Genomic DNA, 16,008 nt, shown 5'->3' with positions numbered 1-16,008 from the left:
CTAACATTCATTTGAAACAATGAAATACCCCGAATAGCCAAAGCCATCCTGAGCAAAAATAAATAAATTAATAAAGCTGGAAGCATAATGCTACCTGACTCCAAACTATACTACAAAGCTATAGTAACCAAAACAGCATGGCCCTGGCAGAGAAACAGACATATGAATCAATGGAACATAATAGCAAACCCCAAAATCAACCCGTGTACTTATATCAACTGATGTTTGATGAAGGACCAAGAACATACTCTGGAGAAAACACAGCCCCTTCAATAAATGGTGCTGGGAAAACTGGATATCCATATGTAGAAGAAGGAAACTAGACCTACAAATCTTGCCATCTACCAAAATCAACTCAAAATGGGTTAAAGACTTAAGTATAAGTCTTGAAACTATGAAACACCGAGAACAAAACATTTGGAAAACACTCCAGGATGTAGAACTGAGCAAAGACTTTATGAATAAGACACCAAGAGCACAAGCAACAAAGGAATAAATAAAGAACTGGGATTATATCAAACTAAAATGCTTCTGCACAGCAAAGGAGATAATCAACAAAGTAAAAAGACAATCTACAGAATGGGAGGAATTACTTGCAAACTGTACATCTAACCAGCAATTAATATCAAGAATATACAAGGAATGCAAACAACTTAACAGGAAAAAACAGTAATAATAATTATAGTTATAATCCAATTAAAAAATTATTAAAGGAGCTGAATAGGCATTTTGCAAAGGAAGATGTAAAAATGGCCAACAGACACATGAAAAACACTGCTCAGTGTCACTAAGCATCAGGGAAATGGAAATCAAATCCACACTGAGACATCATCCCAACCCAGATAGACTGTCCATTTTCAAAAAGACAGAATAACAATGCTCATGAGGATGCAGGGAAAGGGTAACCCTCCTAAATGCTGGTGGGACTGTAAATCAGTGCAGCCATTATGGAAAACAGTATGGAAGTTCATCAAACAACTACAGGTAGAACTGCTGTGTGATCCAGCAATCCTGCCGCTCAAAATGGAAATCATTTTGAAGGGATACCTACACTTCCATGTTCACTGTAGGTCTACTTACAGTAGTCAAGAGTTGGAACCAACTTAAATGTCAATCATCAGGTGACTGAATAAGGAAAATGTGGTATATTTACACAGTGGAATACTACTCAGCTATAAAAGTTATGAAATTCTCCCATTCTCAGCAACATGGTTGAACTTAAAGAAAATTATGTTAGGTGAAATAAGCCAGACATAGAAAGAGAAATACCACATGTCCTCACTCATTAGTGGGAGCTAAAAAAATTTAAAAAACAACTTAAAAAGGAAAAAGAAAGAAAGAACAATACAAAAATCACAGTAATTTGTTTAAATTTCAAAAGGAAAAAATAGAAGTGAAGCCACTAGTGGTGGTAAACAGGGAGGTGAGGTGGGGTGGAGGGTTAGTGAGAAATTGGTAAAGGGCCAGAAAAAATGATTACATTGTGTGTTGTTGAATATACCAATTATCCTAATATGAGCATCACATATTGCACACAGGTATTGACATTTAACACTATCCCATGGTCAATATGTACAATCAATTATGTTTCAGTAAATCAAAGGTAATGTAGTTTATATGCACAATGGAACACTACTACTTAGCCATAAAGACAGAATGAAATTATGCCATTTGAAGCAACATGGATAAGTGTGGAGAAAATTATGTTAAGTGAAATAAAGCAGGCACAGAAGGAGAAACACCACGTATTCTCATTCATATGTGGAATTTTAAAAAGCTGATCTCAAAAGAGAGTGGAATAGTGGTTACCAGAGACTGGTGCGGTGAACGGTTAGGGGAGGGTGGGGAGAATGTTGTTAGTAGATACAAAATTGTAGTGAGAGGGGCCAGGCCAGTGGCGCACTGCTGTAGTGCGCCGCTTGGGAAGCGCAGCGGCGCTCCCGCCCGAGGGTTCGGATCCCACATACGGACTGGTTCCCGCTTGCTGGCTGGGTGAGGCGAGGGTTGCGATCCCATTGCTGGTCCCGGTCTGGTACGGGGGTGACACTGAGGGTTGCAATCCGTTGCCAGACACGGGGAAAAAAAAAAAAAAAAAGACAAAATTGTAGTGAGAAAGGAAAAATGGGATCTAGTGTTGTGTTGTGTTGTATGGAGACTATGGTCCACAATGAAGAAATATGTTCTTAGAGTAGCTAGTTGAGATAATGTTGTATGTTCTCAACACAAAATGGTGACAAGTGTCTGTTCTGATGAATATGCTAGGCACCCTGACACGATCATTGCACACAATGTGAATCTGCCTAGATATTATATTGTGCTTGATAAACATAGACAATTATCATACATCAGTTCAGAAAAGTAAATTTAAAAGAGAGAGAGAGAAAAAAAGCGTAGAATAGTGGTTACCAGAGGAAGGGACAGGAAGAGGGGAGGGGTCCATGGAAATGTTGTTAGACTAGGACAAAGTTACAAAATTACAGTTAGATAGGAAGAATAAGCTCTGGTGCTCCAGGGTGACAAAGTGTTAATATTGTATATTTCAAAATACCAGAAAAGAGGATCTTGAATGTTATAACCACAAAGAAATGATAAGTATTTAAGTGATAGGTATGTTAACTATTCTTATGGGATCATTATACAATATATGCATGTATTGAAACAAAAATCTGTACTCCATAAACATGTACAATGAAAACAATTAATACAATAAATGCTGGTGCTACAGTGTCTCTTTATTTCTATGAAGACACAGAGAGTATATATTTTTATCTCCATCTGACTGAAGAAAAGAATGAAGATCAGGAAATTTTCCAAAATCACATGCATACCAGGCAGCAAAACCAGCCCTTTGATTGCTGGTGAGTTCCTGCTTTGTCAGAAATACCTGAAAAGTCCAAGAGAGGAATTGATCCAGATATCTCAGTCAAAGGCAAGACAGTGTAAGTGTTTAACAAGATAAGGACACACACAGGAAAAAAAGTAAAAGGAAAAAAATCAATTTTAAGAAATAGCCAATTTCTGGAAGAGAGGAGGAAGAAGAGAAGAGTAAAGAGGAAGGTTGCAACCAAGAGCAAAAGTTAGCATAGAGTTCCCTGGGTCCAGATGCAACAGATAGGATTCTTTCAGCACAAACAAGAGAAAACCATTGGCTGATATAACTGAGAAACCCAGCGGTGACTCAGGCTTTGGGTAGAGTTTAATCTGGACTCTTCTCTGGTCTGCTATTCGGGGTATTTCATTGTTTCAAATGAATGTTAGGATTTTTTATTTTCTATTTTTGTGAAGAATATCATTGGTATTTTGATGGGGATTACATAGAATATTAAGATCAGATTGCTTTAGTGTGGACATTTTTACAATCTTAATTCTTGCAATCCAAGAGTATGGAATTTGATCTTACCTGCAGGATTACATCTACTGCAGATTTCAAACCACTGGATTGCTTCACTAGTGCTGAAAAATTTGACTTAAGAAGTTTCAAGCTTTGTATGCCACACCATAACATTTAAGTCAAGAGAGAGCATCTCTTTCTCCTACCATGAAAACCAAGAATCAGGCTTCATATAAAATGAGCCACCTTAGGACAGGTGCATAGCCTGCTCCATAACTCTGAGAAAGTAAGTGGGATCCATATAATGATTGGCTTAAATTATAGGTTACCTGCTCATGGGTTAGCCTATCACATTGTCATGAATGTGTTCTTGTAATTGCCTTAGGCTGATTACTACAGGTGAGGGTAAAGTCAACCAACCAAGAACCACAGAGTTGCCATGTGAATGTGGTGAGATGGATTGTAACCCAGATGCACAGTACCTAATCATGCCTGATCCAAGTAGAAAGACAATAGCACTCCCACTGTTTACTCTCCCTCACCTCATATCTTTCACCTTTTTCTTCTCCCATCCCAACTTCATTTTCCAAAAGTTTCCATATGTGCAGCTGCTGCCACCTGCACCTGGATGTTCCCTTAGCCCTGTGCCTTTCTTCTCAGCCCCCTAAACAAATTAGAGCTAAGTTCCTTTCCTCCAAGTTCAACTCAAATAAGTTAATATAATAGGAAAATAAAAAACAACAACAAACAATGAAAACAGGAAACTGCAGAATCAAAGCCAAAATTTTCAAGCTCATAGCATAGTGATAATTTTTTTTCCTCCACCTCTTTGTACTCAATATGTTCCTGCTGCACAGAAAATGCTTAAGAAATATTTGTTGAATCAATTTATGAATCTTAAGTAATTGAAGTTTAGGCCATGAAAAACAATTACATTGTATAAATTTGAATATACTAATTATCCTAATTTGAGCATCACATGTTCCATACAGGTAGATATTCAGCTCCATACCCCAAAAGTATGTACAACCAACTAAGTCACAATCATCGTTATTCACAAGTTCCTTATTTTCTAATTCATCTACTTGCAAAACTTTATTTGTAATCTCAAAATCTATACTTATGGCATGTTCAAGGTCATTTGTGGATATGTACAGAGGGGTGTAAAATTTGAGTCACTGAAAGGACACATTCCTAACTAAGGTAGAAAAGGTGATGCTCTGTCTTCTTGTTTCAGTTCTCACACTGTAAACAAGTGTCCTTTTTGTGGTCTATTTAGTGCCACATTTTGTGCTCTTTGTTAGAGTTTGTTTAAAATGTCCTGAACACATATTGTTGAAGTTCTGTCTAGTGTTACTACACACAAGAAGCCCATCATGTGCCTTAAAGAGAAAATATGGGAGTTAGATGAGTTTCTAACCTTGTAGTTATAATGCTGTTGGCTGTGAGTTCCATGTTAATGAATCAACAGCATGGTACATACGGGGAAAAAAATAACTCACCAATCTGTAGATGAGGCTGCTTTGGAAAGTAACATCTATAATGTTATGATGTAGGTATTGAAAAGCAGCTAAATTTGAGGATTCATGAGATGACAAAAGATATTTTTAAGTTAGTGGAAAGCACTGTTGTGAAGCTGAAAGCCAAAGAAATACATGATCATGCTAACCATAGTCATGAAAATATTAAAAACTCCTTCACTATCATATTATAAAGGAATACTACATATAATGAATTGTATGTAAACATATATATCAAATAAACTGGTTTGAAACAAAAACACACATAAAACAAGCTTGTATATTCATCAGTTAACAAAAACATTGACACAGAATCCCACAAGGGCATAACCCTACATTTCCACTATGAGCAATGGCTCAGTATTCAACAATCCAGACTTACAGCAACTTTATAGAACACACCAGCTAGGAAGGAGGAGAATGGACTGTCTTCATCCTACTTTGACCCTGAAAAGCAATACTGTCATGCCATTTACCTGACCATTTTCCCCTCAGTGACACACTTGTACTACATCTCAGGCATCTCCTACATCAGTGCCTCTCAAATTTTAATGCACTTCTGAATCTCCTGCTGATTTTCTCAAATGTAAGTCATAATTCAGTCAGTGTGAGGTGAAGACCCAGATTCTACAATTCTAACATGCTACAGTGTGATCACTGCTGCTTGTCCCTGAACCACACTAAATACCAAGGGCATACATTCTACCTTGCTCTTTTTGTTCAGAATGCTTGGAATAATAGTTTTATTCTACCAGCTCTCAATAGTTGAACAACAAGATTAGTAAGTGGCAAAACTGTGCTTCTTCTCAGGGGCTCAGAGAAGATACTACAGAACTAGGAAAGTGGGAAGTGTCTTTGCTGTTACGAGACTTTTAACAAGAAGAACAGGAAAGGTTTCAACTACTACAGAAGTGTCAGAAAGGAAAAGAATAAAAATGTCTATAAATCTCACATAAATTCAACACAGATTTTTATTGAGAACACCTTATATGTAAGCAAGACATTTCGCCATGGATACATATATATATAAGACACACGTTTCTTAGAAGGTAAAAGGAATCTAACTACCTGCAGTGAAGGACAGGGAGCAAGGAGTATAGTCAACACAACACGGTTGAAATGTGGTGGGAGTTCAGGTGAGGGAGAAACTGCTTTCCACTTGGGAACCTGGAAGGCCCCCTTGAGGAAGTGACATTTGAAAGGAGCCTGATGATCCCTTGATATTTGAACATGTGGATGTCTCATTCCATCTAGAGTTAAAATTTGAGTGTTAATGTTCCTGAGTCCAGGTCAAAACAACAAGTCCAGCAAACTTCCATTTAGCTTATATTGACAACTGATCATTAAGGAGAAATAACTACAAAAGTTTTACAATGAGAATTGAAAGGACATCGTCACCATGTTGTGTTCACGTATGCCCCAAATTTCTAGGTTGCTGGCTTCTTATTCCAGTGGAAGAAGAATGGAGAGAAGGCTTCCAGTGTGCCCTGTATGTGATGTATGAGAACAGAGATGGAGTCACTCTGCAGAAGGTAGAGGTGAGAACTGAGGAGTGAGAGGGAGGGGGACTGGGCAGAGCAAAACAAAAAAGCATGGGAAGACAAGTGGGGGAGGAGGAAGAGCAAGAAAAGTGGACACAAAGAACTCACCAGCACTTCCAAAAATAAAATGCAAGACCTGTCGGAAGAGCCAGAAGGAATATCACTGCCAAGAAGATCAAGCCCGTGGATTTGTGATGTTTTGTGGATTTGGGTGGACACCAAGAATGTTATTTCAAATTCACTCCATTTTCCCCATTCATGCCCTGTTTTACTGCATCTCCCTGGCCTTCTTATGCCCATTTGAGTGTCGAACTCATCAGTATACTTCTTTTCTATTTCTTCTCTCCTCTGTCCTCAGATATGAATCCTTCATTTAACTCTCCACCTGCACGTGCATGTACAGGCCCCTCATAATCAACGCTTCTTTTCTTTGCATTACCTATTTGTAATGTGAGAGCCCCAAATCTGAAAGGGCGTTCATGAAATGTTTATCTATTCCAGAGAAATCAACCTGAGGTGAAATAGGTAGAAACATTGGTTTATCAGACTTATGAGATATACTGAGGTGGCCATTGGTCAGAAATCTGTGTCACCATGGGGGACACACAACAATGATATATGAACAGATCAGAGGAGGGATGTAAATCTTTTTCAGACTTACGTGCAGACCCTCAGTTAGCTCACATAACTCAGAGCCTATGGGAGATCTGGTTAAGTACATAAGTTAATCTACTCGCTACCTTCTTGGTGCCAGGTGCTAATTCATTTACTTAGGGAACCTGGTCCCTCCAGCCTTCTGTTTTTCTTAAAGGGGATATGCCTTTCTGTGTGTAACTACCTTGGCCAGGGGTAGTATCCCAGGGGTAGAAGGGGAACTCTTGTATGCATGGGGTGAGGAAATAGGGGTATGTCCAGCCTACACGATTTTTCTTCCTTTGGGATGTACAAACCCTAAAATCACTATTTTTGGCTAGCCCTGATGCTCTGCCTGGGAGCCTCCTGCTCCCATTTGAAGCCTAGGCCTGAGTTCCTTCTCACCCCAGTAGAAGTTGATGTCCTAGACTCCTAGACTTCTGTGCTTCACCAGGCATGACAGGCCAGCTGCCTCCCCAGCTGCCACATCCAGGGATACTCAGAGATACCATGTCTCATCAGCATTGGGCAAGAGGTCACCTTGCCAAGTTCCCAGCTGCTCCTGCTCACCCTGCGTCCACATCACCCACACAGGCATTGGGTAGAATCCTGTGACATGGCACACCAGCGAAAGATGGTCAGGTACAGGACTGGGGCCACTGGACAGCCAGGCCTCAGGCCTCACTGCAAAAAAACAGAAAGATATTCAGACAAGGTTCCTGAAACAGACTTAGGTTGATATCTCCATATCAGTTTGGATAGACACATCTTTTCCACTTCTGGGAGGCTTCTTCTAATCTTAAATTTGAAAGGATGATGAGAAAGTATAACCTCAGAATAGAAAATTACTGTGGGGAGGGAGCAGAACTGATCTTGTTGCTGGAGATCTGCCTTCCCTGCATCAAGAAAACCAAGATGAACTGTGGGCAGGTGTCACTGAGGAGTTCCTATGCTATTTCCTTCTCATGTTGGAACTGATTGAGTACTCGGCAAACACGCTGGGCACTACTTCCACCTTTTCAGGATGGCAGACATGAATTGTTCTGGAAGCTTAGGAAATTTGATCCTTGATAAGCTCCCTTCAGGAAGCCTACTGAGAACCCCCTTAGATGCAGCTCACCACCTTGTATCACCTGCACCTTAAAAGGATCTGGGGAAGAAGGGTTATTAATGAGAGGAAAGAAGGAGTAAAAAAATAAAATAAAATGAGTGGAAACAAAAGAGGAGAGAAGCAGAAGTGAGAAGTTTGGGGATTTGAGGGAATGGAACTAAGTTTTAGTATAATCAGAGTTTCATAGAAAGGGGAATTGGGGTTGGAGGTGATGGAAAAGATGAATAACATAAAAAAGAGTTAAAATTATTGAAAGGATGTGATGTCAATGGTGTTGGCAAGGAAGAACTTTAGTGTGAGAAGGCTGGGATTATAACAGCCTACGGGGAATGGAATGCATGGGTTACAATGAATGTGCAGACAAAGACTGTTGAGGAGATTGGAGGTAGGAGAAAATCACATTAAAAAGTCAATCAAAGCATGAGGAAATTTAAGGTATCTGGTTGGAGGCCAGAGAAAAGGGTGGACAGAGGATACCTCTAAGAGAGGATAATAAGCCACAATACAGCAATCAATGAGAAAGGAGTTCACATAAAGCAGAAGACTTGAAGTGTTTGACGTATCAGGGTCTGGCTTATAGCCCCTGCCCAAAAGAATATTATTGCAGTTTAATTGTGGAGAAAGTGGAGTTAGATTCAGAAAAGAAAGGAAACAGATTCCTAGAGGAATAAGAAATTCATTGAGATACCCCCACGTACCCATCTCTGCACTCCCCATTGAAGGATTTTTACTCACATTTAAATTGCAACCGAAAGGCATAGCCATGAACCAACTGAAAAAATCTCACAAGGTACACACGGTGTAACTTTTCCATTTCCATGAACTCTTTGTTGCTAAAGTTGCCCTTAGACCAGGACCACAGAACAATGATGGTGTCAGAGATGCTGTCCCACCTGTGAGTCTGCAACTCTCCCAATCATGCTGAGGCAAGATACTGCATCAGAAATGGTTGTAAAAGGATGAGATGAGAATGGCATGGAAGGAGATAGGCTCCTCAAACCCAGTGGCAAAAGAACAGATAAGATGGGGAGCAAAAAGGCACTGAGAAGAGGATAGAATGCAGGACAACAAGTGCCAGAGTGGGGCAACTCAGAATGTGGACAGAAAGACAGCCAAAGTTATCTTAGTAGACATTTGCCTGCTGCAGGGCCCCAGGCCTTATCAATACCCTGAAAAGACACCAGGGATCTAGAGTTGGGGATTCTCAGAATGGAACCAGCCTGGAACTCTTACTCTTCAGATATATGCTGGTAAATCACCCAGTGGATACACTCTCTCTCTCTCTCTCTCTCTCTCTCTCTCTCTCTCTCTCTCTCTCTCTCTCATGCACAGCTGGGCAGTTGCCAATGTTCTTACCATTTTCATTGTCACCACCTGCTAGAACATCCAGCAATGGAAGTACCAGAAATAGCATTTTATTTGCAGACATGATTTCTCTCAGAAAAGTTGGTCTTTAGTTTCTGTTCTAAATAAACTTATCACACACTATCTCTATTCTGACTTCCTTTTTTAACCAACAGACAATACCTCACTGTCCGCAACAAGAACAAAAAAATCTGCTCCTTGCCCAAACCCTGGGCCTCCTCCTTAGTTTCTCATTTCCTCTCTGGCTTACAACTTATCTCTTTTTCATCAACTTTCATCCATCCACCGCCCCCCAATTCAACTGCTATGGAACAAATCTTCTGTGGCATTCAGAAGTCACTTTATCACTCAGGAACTTTTTTTTCTCATTCATGCAAGAAAAGCATGAAACTTATTGGCTCCCAGTGTGCCACCTAATGTTCTCCTGTCCCTGCTTTTCAGTCACTCTGCCCTTCTCTTGTTCTTTCGATATTCCTTCATGTAGTCTCTTCTCCACCCCAGCACATTCAATCTTTGACTTCTCTTTTTTTTAAGGTGCTTTTTCAGAGTCCCCTATAATTGTCATGTGCAATAGTATAAACTACCACCAATTCACCATTATCCTTAGAGAAGGGCCAGTAGTCATCACAGAGACCACAGGAACATTGAAACATATAAAGAAAAACTTCCTCTGTTTGACTTTTATGAATGTTCACTCACCACATGGTCACTTAGCAAGTATCTTGGAACCAAGCATCTTGCTATGCTTATGAATATAGATGGTTGACAATGCAGTCACTTTATTCAAGGAGATTTTAGTTCACTTAGGGAGAAAAAAAAATACAACAACAACTATAGATCTTGGTGTGCTGAGTTTCATTATAACATATCAACTCTCTGGATCAAGCTGGTTGAAACAGTGCATTCTAAGGTGACAAGCCTTAACTCATGTTTGCCCACTCATAATCTTGACTTCAGTGATTGCCATGGGGTGTTGATTCTATACTGCTTTTGTACTGTATGCCTACCTAACAGAGTGCCTTGCATGAGGTATGTGATTAATGAATATTTGTTAAAGAGTGAATAAATTCAGCCCATACATTCAATTACATTTTTTTAATTTTGAAGGTGATGAACCTTTTTTTCATGAACTTCGACATGAACTTCTTTTTAAGACATCATAAAAGTCACTTATAACCCTACATGGTGAAATAAGAATATTACATAGTTTTATTTCTGAGAAAAGCTTGTGTTGCTAAGTATACCATTTACATAGAGGGTCCTGCTGTAAGTTTCTCATTACAGATAAGAGAAATTAGTCAAAAATCATGAGAAGTGAAATTAAGAGTATTCTTGTTATGGGTCAGCATATCCAGGTTCTTGATCCATAAAAGATGAATCTTTCATGGACTGGCAAAAAGAAAGGAGGAGAGAGACAGAGAAATGGAACATGACAGGGCTTTATTACCAATCAAAGGTATCTGCCAAAGTGCACAGGTTCCACTAGAGAGAGATTCACATGTCCCCGACCTTCTCCATCCTCTCCATCCCACTTCCAAACTCTCTAATCACTCACCTCTGCCCCTCCTGTCCCACCTAGTGCACATTCTCTTGTGAATTCAGTCTGAATATTTATGAGTAGCCTCCCTGGGTCATGTCCCTATTCTTTCTTGCCTCAACTCACCCCAAGAGAGTTTGCTCCAAAAATCTTTTTAGGGTGCTAGGTTGTAGATCCCATCAGTTTTCCATAGCTGCTTCCTTATGGGTCAGGGAAGTAGTCCCTTTCTGTCCTAGGGAGCACAACTCTCTACATAGACTGTTGAGTGGTCCCAAGGAAGGCTCAGGTGTGTAGAGGCACAAGGGTTTGTATCCTTGAAGCATCATGATGTTTTTTTGGGGTGGCAGTCAATCTGTGGGAACTCAGAGCAGCAGAGCTAATGCCCTCCTCAGAGACTGAGCCTGAACTGCTCAGTGCAAAGTATCACCAGGGCCCTGCTTCCCTTCTTGTTGTCACCTCCAGGTACTGCTGGAGGTGTGGAGTTAGCATAGCTTTATTGAAGCTTTCTTGGCTTCCCAGAGTTTACATTCTGCAGCCTCAGGCGGGCTTGAAAACAACTCCACATCCATGTAAATAATGTCATCTTGCCATAGGAAAAAGGGAACTCAGAAATGTGTGTGAAGAAAAAAAAATGTATCCTTTCTAAAATTTTTTGACAGCCCATGTGATTTTATGTCCTGGCATGGCTTCAGTCCTGCTCACTGTGACTATTTTTCAACTGTCAATACTTAGAGTTAACAAGCTAAACACTACTTGGTACATTGACAAACTCAAGAATTTACATCAATCCTTTTGATTAGGATGTCTCATCCAAGTCATGAGACCTCCCTTCAAGGCTGTGAATACTTTTAGAGAACTGCTCTCATAGTAGAGAAGACATCATTTCCCCTTTTTTGTTCAAAACATTCCTCATGAAGCACTGACAATCAATTTTCTTACTTACAAGGTCTTATTTTTCTTTGTATTGGTCCCTCAGTGCTGAGAGGTCTCATTCCTAGGTAGACTGATCCCTTGGTGATAGGAAAGCTTTACCCCATGAACTTATATCCCACATTGGTGGGAGAGAGATGAAACAGCAGTTAGTCCAAATTAGGGCAACGTGAAGCGGGGTCAGGAAGTTTGATACAGGTGCCCATTGATCCTATGCATTTAACCATATTGCCATAAAAATCATAACGATACTCACAAAATCTTTATTTTTGTATATATTTTATTTTGTCAAAATACAATGTGGTTGATTATTGTGGTCCATTACCGAAACCTCCCTCCCAACAATGTCCTTTCGCTTTGCTTGTCGTATCAACTTCAAGGAATAGCAATTGTTATGTCTTCTCCCCCACCCCGTTGTGTGTGTGTGTGTGTGTGTGTGTGTGTGTGTCTGTGTGTGAATTTGTTTATTTACTTTTAGTTCCCACCAATAAGTGAGAACGTGATATTTCTCTCTCTGTATCTGACTTGTTTCACTTAATATAATTCTCTCTAGGTCCATCCATGTCGTTGCAAATGGCAGTATTTCATTCTTTTTTATAGCAGAGAAGTATTCCATTCCATACACATACCACATTCTCCATATCCACTCATCGGATGATGGACATTTGGGCTGATTCCAGCTCTTAGCTATTGTAAAGAGTGCTGCGATGAACACTGGGGAACAGGTATCCCTTGGGCACGATGACTTCCATTCCTCTGGGTATATTACCAGCAGTGGGATAGCTGGGTCATATGGTAGATCTATCTGCAATTGTTTGAGGAACCTCCATACCATTTTCCATAGAGGCTGCACGATTTTGCAGTCCCACCAACTGTGTATGAGAGTTCCTTTTTCTCCACAACCTCGCCAGCATTTATCGTTCACAGTCTTTTGGATATTAGCCATCCTAACTGGGGTGAGATGGTATCTCAGTGTGGTTTTGATTTGCATTTCCCAAATGCTGAGTGATGTTGAGCATATTTTTTCATATGTCTGTTGGTCATTTTTATATCTTCCTTTGAGAAATGCCTATTTAGCTCTTTTGCCCATTTTTTAATTGGGTACAAAATCTTTTTTTAGAGATTAGGAATCAAATAGGGAATAAAGAAAATGTTTCCATCACAGTACAAAATTATATTTTTGCAAATTGCTGTAAGTTATAGATAACTTAAGAGAGAAGGAGTTTCCTTAAATCTGGGAAACAAGACATTTAGGTAAAGTACCATAAATGAAAGTTACAAAATATTATGTTTATCACTTACTCAACTTCATGTAATCACTTTTTGTTTTGCTTAATCTTGATTGGCACTTCCACAAACCCATCCGTTTCTTACTAGAGTTCTCAAAAACTTTTACTTTCGAGTCAAGATGGCGACAGCTCTGGAGCGGGGGCGCCAGAAGACAGCGTGAGCCTGAAAGGTGTGCTCGGTGCTGCCAGAGTGCTATTTGCATTTCCAAGAGCAACAAAAAAAGAATAGGTCTTTGATCAACTAATCTACAACTATAAAAAAGCAACTACAGATTCGAGGTTTAGGGCCGACATTAAAGAAGATTCCTGGGAGTGCCCAAGCTGCGCCGTGGGACTGAGTGAGCAGCCAAAGGAGGCAGCGGCTAGGATGGGGATGGCGACAATGCAGAAACAGAGAGGGAGCCACTTGGCCAGCTCAGCTCTGTGAGTGACCCCCAGCCCGGCCCTGCTTGTGGGGCAGATGCCCGTCCGTCTTCCACCTGCCTCAATAGGTCAGTCACTGGCCCGGGGCTGCCTTCATTTCCTTGGGTCAAGGAGGAGCCGGCTGGCTTGGCCAGGCCTGCCCTCCTTGCCCAGCTCAGTTCCTCACTGAGCCATCCCACTTCCTTGCCCTGGCACGGGGCCTCCCAGGGTCTGCGGGCCAACCTCACATCCCACTTCCCCCATGGTTCTCTGGCAGGGCTGATGGCATGGGGAGTCCCTGGCCAGTGTCAGGAGGACAGGAAAGAACGGGCCAGGCCAGTTGTCACTCCACCACACTCTGGGCTCCAGCCCCCAGTAAACTTCTTGTTACCAGGAGGCAGATACCATCTCTGCAGCCATCAGTTCGGAAAAACACCTAACTGATTTCTGGTTAGGAAAAGTGTGATCGGAGCACTCCCGAGCTCGCTTGAACCTGCCAGAGAGCTGACTGTGGGTGGGCGCCAGAGTCGGTCCACTCCGGGGGGAATCAAAGAGGAACTGTGTGCTGTGGGCTTCTCCCCCGAGGAGCTCACACTCCGGTGTGGGAGATAAGACAAGTACACAGATAACTGCGATACCAGGAGGAAGGTGATAAGTCCCAAGAAAGCGCTATTCAGTGCTACAAAGGCAACCAGAGTGACCGGTCATCTGCGCCTAGCAGAAACCTGAAAGACTTCCTGGGTGCAGTGGTGCTGAGCAGGGGCTTGAAGGCCTCGCTGATAGACGAGGGTAGCAGAAGACATGTCCCAGCCCAGTCGAGAGTGCACAGAGCGGGGAGGCATCAGGCTAGGGAGGCAGAGACTCAGCAGAAAACACACACCATGTGGGCCGCCTCTGTGAGGTCCAACAGCCCTGCCTAGTGTACACAGAATGGGGAGACATCCGGCTAGGGAGGTGGAGACTCGGCAAAAAACACACACACTGTGGGCTGCCTCTGCGAGGTCCAACAGCCCTGCCTAGTACACACAGAATGGGGAGACGTCCGGCTAGGGAGGTGGAGACTCGGCAGAAAACACACACCCTGTTGGGCCACCAATGCATGATCCAACAGCCCAGCAGTGTCCAAGCTAACCAGAGAGGTGGCTTCCCAGAGAGGCCCAAGACCTGAGGCAACCACACACACAAGACACTAGAGGCCAACTGAGCAGTCACTGAGGTAGCCATACCAAATTGACAAACACAGCCACACCTTAGTTAGCCAATAGGGTCAAATCTGTGCACTGTGAAACCCCCTGCCAAAATGAATAAACATAAAAAAAAAGATACCAGGTCCGGCCCCGTGGCGCACTGCTACAGTGCGCTGCTTGGGAGCGCGGCAGCACTCCCACCGAGGGTTCGGATCCCACATACAGACCGGTTCCCGCTCACTGGCTGAGCGAGGTGTGGGTGCAACACTGAGGGTTGCAATCCCGTTGCCGGTCACGGTCCGCTACGGGCATGACACTGAGGGTTGCGATCCATTGCCAGACACGAAAAAAGACAAAAAGGAAAAAAAAAAAATACCAGAAATACAAAAAAAAAGAAAGTACACCACAAAAAGTTAATAAATCTCAAATTCGAGATCCTATAGAACAAGAAGCCCTTGAAATGAATGACAAGGAATTTCGAGTGATAATTCTAAAGAAACTGAATGAGATACAAGAAAACTCAGCTAGACAGCATGATGAAATGAGGAAAAGTATACAGGACATGAAAGAGGAAATGTACAAGGAAATCAATGCCCTGAAAAAAAATGTAGCAGAACTTGCCGAACTGAAGAAGTTATTCAGCGAAATAAAAAACACAATGGAGAGTTTAACCAGCAGGAACTTGAAAATGGACTGATTGAAAGAACACAAGCAGACAAGAAAAAAGAAAAAAGAATCAAAGACATTAAAGAAAACGTGAGAGAGACATTAGAAAACCTTAAGCGCTCAAATATCTGAGTCATGCGTATTCCAGAAGGGGAGGAAAAAGGAGATTGTATTGAAAACATATTCAAGAAAATAGTGACAGAAAACTTCCCAGGCAGAGGAAAAATCACAGATCTTCAGATCCAGGAAGCTCAATGATCTCCAAATGTTTTCAACCCAAAAAGGGCTTCTCCAAGACATGTTATATTCAAATTGGCAAAACTCAAAGACAAAGAGAGAATCTTAAAAGCTGCAAGAGAGAAGTGTCAAATCACCTATAAGGGAGCACCAATCAGGCTAACATCAGACTTTTCATCACAAACCCTAAAAGCTAGAAAGGAATGGGATGATATATTCAAAATACTAAAAGACAAAGAATGCCAGCCAAGAATACTCT

The 16,008-nt window shown here is 41.4% G+C and overlaps 1 pseudogene; it reads right to left on the bottom strand.

The window, feature by feature from the left end:
• Positions 1 to 7,449: 7,449 nt before the first annotated feature.
• LOC103601022 overlaps positions 7,450 to 16,008 on the bottom strand; it is a 56,726-nt pseudogene continuing 48,167 nt past the window's right edge.

This window comes from Galeopterus variegatus, unplaced genomic scaffold, assembly GCF_000696425.1.
Source record: "Galeopterus variegatus unplaced genomic scaffold, G_variegatus-3.0.2 Scaffold3555, whole genome shotgun sequence".
Classification (NCBI taxonomy): Eukaryota; Metazoa; Chordata; class Mammalia; order Dermoptera; family Cynocephalidae; genus Galeopterus; species Galeopterus variegatus.
The sequence above is the reverse complement of the archived record's forward strand: the minus strand, read 5'-3'. Positions and strand labels throughout refer to the sequence as shown.